Here is a 7,769-nt window from a genome sequence, read left to right on the forward strand (position 1 = left end):
CACAGGGTTATTAAGCGTGATAGCGTTACGGAGATGTTTAGCAAACTCAAGTGGCAGACTCTGCAAGAGAGGCGCTGTGCATCACGGTGTAGCTTGCTGTCCAGGTTTTGAGAGGGTGCGTTTCTGGATGAGGTATCGAATATATTGCTTCCCCCCGCCTATACCTCCCGAGGAGATCACGAATGTAAAATTAGAGAGATTCGAGCGCGCACGGAGGCTTTCCGGCAGTCGTTCTTCCTGCGAACCATACGTGACTGGAACAGAAAAGGGAGGTAATGAGAGTGGCACGTAAAGTGCCCTCCGCCACACACCGTTGGGTGGCTTGATCAGTATAAATGTAGATGTAGTAGCGACAACAACGGGCGGTCGTAGTGAGTTCGATTACGGGGCTGGAATCAGCTGAGTGGTGATAGCAATAACGGGTGGCGGTGATTTGGGAACAATTGGGGAATAGAAAAAGATAGGGCAAATCAGTACAGGAATGAAGAGACACGCGAACGCAATCACAAAACCCTGGAAGCAGTGGGATCAGAAACCACTTTAATGCCTTTCTGTCTATTTAATTATTCGGGAGCTGACCGTTTGGTTTTAAACTTTGTTTTCTGAGTTTAATTTGATTGGGTAACCGTTGAGATTGAACTTAACATATACGTGGATGGACATGAGAAATGAAAGGTGTAAGTAGGCTGTTTAGGTTTTTATGTTGGTAACGCCACATAGCGCTCTGTATGAAAATCACTGATTGTGCTATGTGCAGTCTGTGGCTGGTTGGCATTGTTGAAATATTCGCTATTGTAGTGTTGGGCAGTTGGATGTGAACAGCGCTTAGCGTAGCGCAGTTGGAGGTGAGCCGCCAGCAGTGTTGGATGTGGGGAGAGAGATGACAGAGTTTTGAGAGCGGATGATCTGGACGTGTGTCCATCAGAGTAAATTTGTAGGACTGGATTTCTACTTAGTGCCTTCAATAGTTAGAATCTTTTATGTAGCTGGCAGTACTGGCGCTCGCTATATTGCAGTAGTTCGAGTAAGGAAGATTTTTATGAGGTTAGTGATTCGTGAAAGGTATAGGTTATTGTTAGTCGGGGCCATTCTTTTGTGGGGATTATATAAGTCAGATTGCGTTGCGCTAAAATATTGTGAGTCCGTTTAGTGATGATCAGAGTAAGTAAAGAGAAATGTCTGAGTACGTTGAGTTTTGCTCAGCTGTTTGAAAATCAAATAACGTAAAGGAGATTATCAGCACAATCATTCATAAATTTTTCTAAAGGGAGGTTTCTAAGGTTGCAATAAATTTTTCATCTATGATTATTACTTTACATATGAAATATTCTATTGCAGATTAATAAAAACGAATTTCTTTGAATGTTCCCAAAATAATGATTGAAGTTTTATTTTTATTCAAGGACTACAGCTGTTTGTACAAGAATGAAAATATAATTTTCCATCGAACTTAGCAAAGATTTTCACGTTGCACTGGATTTTTGTTTACTGGATATAGCCCGACTAGCTTTGAAGCATAAGACTATCTTTACTTTATGAATTCTTTTTTATATTTCTAAGCTCTCCTGAAGTATTATCCACTTTTAAATACACTTCACGTTATGTTCAGAATTTATCACTTTTTGAATGAAAATTTAAAAGAGCTGCAGCTTGTATCCACTTGTGAATGCACAAGATAAAATCTACTATCTCTTTGTATTCTGCCTATGGAATGCTGTGAAAAGAAACACGTTTTTATTTTCGTTCACCTCTACATGTACCCTTTTTAGGATGTGGTCGTTATTGCGATGGTATATTTTAATCTGCCGCTGTTCCAGAATGCTCGCTCACGGTGCAGCTCCGTACTGCCAGCGATATCCAATAAAATGCTGGAAATTCTAAAATAAAATGGGTAATGTCCGGTGCGAACTTTGCAGTAATTGTGACAAACAGATTTTACTAGATAAATATATTTTAACAGAAACAATTAAAATCTTTACACACCGTTTACAATCCCAGCTACAAATGGCGTCGATCATCGACTTATGACAAATGATGACTACGTAAGAGCCTAATGCAACGTTACGGGTTCCTCTCCCATTCAGTCTGTGCAGAAGGCAAGCGATTCTACTACAATATATTGCCAATTTATATCTTACCTAATTTTTGTACAGTCTTTGTCGTTTTTGATAACATATCCTTTCTTCTGTAGCGGTTTTCACATCCTCCGCCACAGATAGTATTTAACAGTCTTTGAATAATCATTTATAATAGCAAAATTCATAATTATCTTTTAAATGTCCTTTTGAAATACAATTAACAGAAACACATGTAAATTATTTGTTGCAATGAACATTATACATCGAAATGTTCTTTTAACGTTCACTTTGGATGCGTGCTGCCAGAAAACGTTACACCACGAAAGCAGAGACTGCTCATGAGGGGACCGTGAGCAGAATAGGAATGCCTTGGCGGGACCACCACAGTTGGAGAAAATCGAACCCGCTGATCCACAACATAATCCACTTAACGACAATGAGTGGCGGGAACTCTCGCGACAGAATGGTGCGGAACAGGACGGATCTCTGAGCAAGGTAAGTGCGAATGTTCTACACGTGGAAAAATCCAGCACACGGGACGATTTGTTACAGGAGGCTGCAGGCAGTAAGGTTTCAGCTTTTATGCCAGATATCACCACCTCTATTAGAGTATCAGTACCCAGAACGCACTTGAGCTGCATCTGCCTGTGTTCTATTACAGGTGAGGCAGTGTTTCGTAACTATGTGTGGCTACAGAGGCAGCGTGCAATATTTCTGCAAGGGACTTCTATCGACTTTTTGAGTACACGCCACACGGAGATGATGCTCTGTACTGGGTGAAACGAGGTCCGACACGATGAAACGACGTGCTCCGTGACTTTTGCTACTTCAGTGTATAAATGTACCGGATGTCTCTCTTAAAAGTCTTCAGGCACATTTCTTCTGGTTTTTCAGTAGATATTTTAAATGTGTAGATGCAGTCAGTCCAAACGTGTACTGGTCATCACGTCGACGGAAAGCTTACATTCTCATTCGATAGAGCGGCCCGAGATGAGTCCAGCTTGTTATTCGTTTTAGCGATACGTATTAGCAGGAAAACTGGAAAACGGAGAGCGGCGGTAGCAATCAATTTGGGCCAGGGCCTTGTTGTCGCTGTTAGAGTATCGGTTATCCTTTGAGTTTTCCCGCTCCTGTTAATACAAATGGATGAAGCGAAAAACGTTGTAGACTAGTTTGTGGCCCGTCCATCCGAATGGGTACGTGAAATTCCGCTTTGAAAATAAATTATTTTTTTTTTAACGGGGAACAAACCGACGCTTTGCGGCGACAGTGGCACATCATGACAGGCGTAATGAACAGTATTAATTTCGACTGACTCCACCTACACATTCCAAACACGAAATCGAAAATATCTGTCGGAACACCAGAGCAAATGCGCCTGAAGACTCTTGGGTGGAATACCTACACAGGATATTGGAGAAATAGTGGCAAATATTTTGATAGGTGATACCAACCACAAGAACAAGAAAAAAAAACCTTGAACGTGGGTCTGGAAATGCATACTTTGTGAGATCTCTACACTTGTCCATAGTGGCTGAAGACGTTCGGGTGTGAATATGTCCGCCTGACACACAAGGTAGATATTAAATAAACAAGTGATGTATGGCCACAGGTGCTGCCCCCATGATCCGTGAACCGAGCGAGGTGACGCAGTGGCTTGCACACTGCACTCGCATTCGGGAGGACGACGGTTCAATCCCGCGTCCGTCCATCCTGATTTAGGTTTTCCGTGGTTTCCCTAAATCACTCCAGGCAAATGCCGGGATGGTTCCTTTGAAAGGGCACGGCCGACTTTCTTCCCCGTTCTTCCCTAATCCGATGAGACCGATGACCTCACTGTCAGCTCTCCTTCCCCAAACAACCGAACCCCAACCCATGATCCGTCAATAGCGTTCACTACTGTACGTGTCTTTCCGTATTGACGTACTCCAGTGTACACAAGTCTGAGCACTGGGCAACTACAGGCAGTTGTGTTGCATGTACTATAGTTTTAGCGTTGTTAGTGTGTGTTATTTTGTAGTAAATTGCTTTTAACAATAAATATGTATCGCATTTATTTATTCAGAGTATGGCATTTAAGTACATTTCAGAATTGCATCACGTTATTCTATATTACATGCTTTCACAGACAAACATCTAGTCCCTGTAAGTCATATCGCAATGTTTACTGTCACTGTGATATTTGTAATGCACTGTGCACGAATGGGTTGGTAAATTTTCCATTTCTCTTCTGCTTGTTAACAATGGAAGCGTACTACTCATAAAGTGACATGACGGATATAATTATCTGCTATGGGTTAGCAATTGGAAATAGGCCGTAAGCACGTTCCCACTACGCAGAAAAATACCCACGTTGCAGAGTACCATGCGATAAGTTGTTGACCCAAAGTTTTCTGCTTCTTAAGGACACGGATTTTCTAGCTTCCAAAAGACGAATAGTGGACCGAATGAGTCAGTTCACACACCTCAGATGCAGGAAGACATACCAGATTTGCTGGACGAAAGACGTGCAACAGCAGTGTGGGGATTTGGCGATTGACACCAACAGAAGGCATAAGTCATCCTGTTGTCCGGCTGGTACTGCTTGAGCTATTGCTGTATCCGTAACACCTTCAACACATCGAGGCACTAATGCCAGAGGACCACGATAGCCTATCATAGTTGTGTCACTGGCCCATACAGAAGCGTGCTGCAGGTCCACTGTTTTCGACGAAGAATTTATTTCTCTGATCCTGTGCGGTTCACAAAGGGTCGTGCTGTGAACTTTCATACACAGCACGTGTGGCCTTACGAAAACCGCTATGCTGCTGTACAAAGAATACATCAACCTCATTTCTCCGTCAACTAATGGATAGACATTCTTGGTGATAAGTTACTAGGGCCATATATCCTACTCCAAACATTTAATGGAGCTCATTATCGTCAACTTCTTGTTAACATTTTGCTTACCTTGTCTGAGGAGGTACCACATCAGTAAAGACTACCGATGTGGTTTATGCATTATGTCACATTTCATCTGCAATGTGTGTGAATATCGGATGCTGACGCTTCATGTCTTTTGGAATGGTTGGGGCGGAGGGGGCACACCTTGATCCCCTGTTCCCTCGACTTCAGTCCTCTGTAGTTTTGGTTATGGGAACAGTTCAAGGCGTTAGTCTTGCAGTACCACATGTATGTGAAATTAGAAATCGTTACCAGAGTCGGAGACTATTTAGACTCTGACAAATCCCTTTAGATACAGTTTTGATATACATAATACAATGGAAATATGCTACTTGAAATTTGGCCTTTACATGAGGTCCTAGGGTGAACAATTTGTATAAAATTACTTAATAACTGTATTTTAAAAACAATTAATAATGCAAATCAAATGAAAGGAACACTAAATTCTTTAAATGAAATTCAAGTAAAAAATGAACTGGTGATTTATTGCAAAAAGTCTTCTTCGTACACAAGAAAACCAATAGACTAACTGTCTATCATGTTAGACTAATACTGACAATCAGCAAAAGCATAATGTCCAGGGAAGGATAATGTGTTCACGCTGCACATTCCCTCCACGATGTTGAGGCGGAATAAATAAAAAAATTAAATTTCTTGGTTTTTTGTAAAGAGGAAAAATTGTGGACATGGAATTGTAACTTCAGAATTTTTGAAAGGCCTTTCTTTTTTTACGGGCCGCATTGACCAGCTTGAATGCGGACAAATTCAGTGCTGCGTGAAATATGCCTGTAATATAATTTACCATTCCGATTAATTACATTTTTGAATTCTACGTCACTGTTGATTTAATCAGAGTTCTCACCTTAGACGTAGAATTAGTCCTTCTGCCACAATATTAATTCATTAGTCGCCCTCGATGTTCTTCTCTTTGTTGACCGTGTGTACCTTCCTAAGTCGGCATCGGTTCACTTCACGAAGACGGTGGAAACCAAGGAAATACAATGCTACGTCACTTTAAAAAATAGTGAGAAGTATCGAAGTGTTACGAAAATTATTTATTCACAAGACAACAAGACTTGCTCTGCTCGTCGCACAAATCATGATTACTAACAACATGGCTGCCTTTCCGCACAGTCCGAAATTACGTCCGTCCTCCACAAGGCAACAATCGAAAGTGTCTCTCAGCTCCTTCTTGGAGTATGAAACAAAAGAGAATCCAATTTGAACATTACAGAGATTATATTCTACATCCCTCTCAATTTGATCTTTGGCGCAGCCTTTGAGGTGTTGTATGTCTCTGCGTCGGAATGTGTCGTTACAATGTGAATAAACCCTACGAATCTGAATTTTACTATGTAGTGGTTCCTTGTCGGGACTAAAATGAAAAGAACCTCTCTTCGTATCCGGAATCTTACGGTACTGCTGTGGTGTACAACTATAATATGGTAATCTCCCAGGCAAATTGGTGCCGCTACAATGTTCTCACCAATCACTAGCCATCTCGATCTACATCCACATCTACATCGATACTCTGCTAATTACGTTGAAGTGCCTGGCAGAGGGTTCTTCGAACCACCTTCAAAATTCTCTATTCTCCAAATGTCGTATAGCGCGCGGAAATAACAAACACCTACATCTTTTTCGTACGAGCTCTTCAAATGGTTCAAATGGCTCTAAGCTCTATGGGACTTAACATCTGAGGTCATCAGTCCCCTAGACTTAGAATTACTTAAACATTAACGAACCTAACCACACACACACATCCATGCCCGCGGCAGGATTCGAACCTGCGACCGTAGCAGAAGCGCCGTTCCAGACCGAAGCGCCTAGAACCGGTTGGCCACAGCGACCGGCTGTACGAGCTCTGACTTTCCTTATTTTATCATAGTGATCGTTTCTTCCTATCTAGATCGGCGTCAACAAAATATTTTCGCATTCACAGGAGAAAGCTGGTGACCGGAATTTCGTGAGAAGATTGCTCCGCAACGAAAAATGCCTTTGTTTTTATAATCTCCATCATAAATCCTCCATCATTTCAGTGACACTCTCCCCCCTATTTCGCGTTGATGCAAAACATGCTACCATCTTTGCACTTTTTCGATGTACCTGCTAATAAAACGCAGTGTTGGGTCAGCCTTCCCCACATGATTTTCTGTGTGTTCCTTACAATTTAAGTTGTTCATAATTGTAATTACTAGGTATTTAGTTGAATGTATGGCCTTTAGATTTGACTGATTTATCGTGTGACGGAAGTTTAACGGATTACTCTTAGCACTCATGTGGATGACCTCACACTTTTCGTTATTTATGGTCGTTGCAATTTGTTTGCCGGCCGGTTTGGCCGTGCAGTTCTAGGCGCTACAGTCTGGAACCACGTGACAGCTACGATCGCAGGTTCGAATCCTGCCTCGGGCATGGATATGTGTGATGTCCGTAAGATAGTTAGGTTTAAGTAGTTCTATGTTCTAGGGGACTGATGACCACAGATGTTAAGTCCCATAGTGCTCAGAGCCATTTATCTATTTCTTTGCAATGTGTTTTGATCTTCTGATGACTTTATTAGTCGATAACCGACAGTGTCATCTGCAAACAACCTAAGCGACTGCTCAGATTGTCTCGCAAATCGTTTATACGGATAAGGAACAGCAAAGGGCCTGTAACACTAAGATGTGTGCGTCAACATGAGATCTGCGCCCCCATGGAACTTGTGGACCGAGTTAAGTTGTCAGGACGACTTCCCAGTGCGGA

The sequence above is a fragment of the Schistocerca gregaria genome, chromosome 3 (assembly GCF_023897955.1).
Source record: "Schistocerca gregaria isolate iqSchGreg1 chromosome 3, iqSchGreg1.2, whole genome shotgun sequence".
NCBI lineage: Eukaryota > Metazoa > Arthropoda > Insecta > Orthoptera > Acrididae > Schistocerca > Schistocerca gregaria.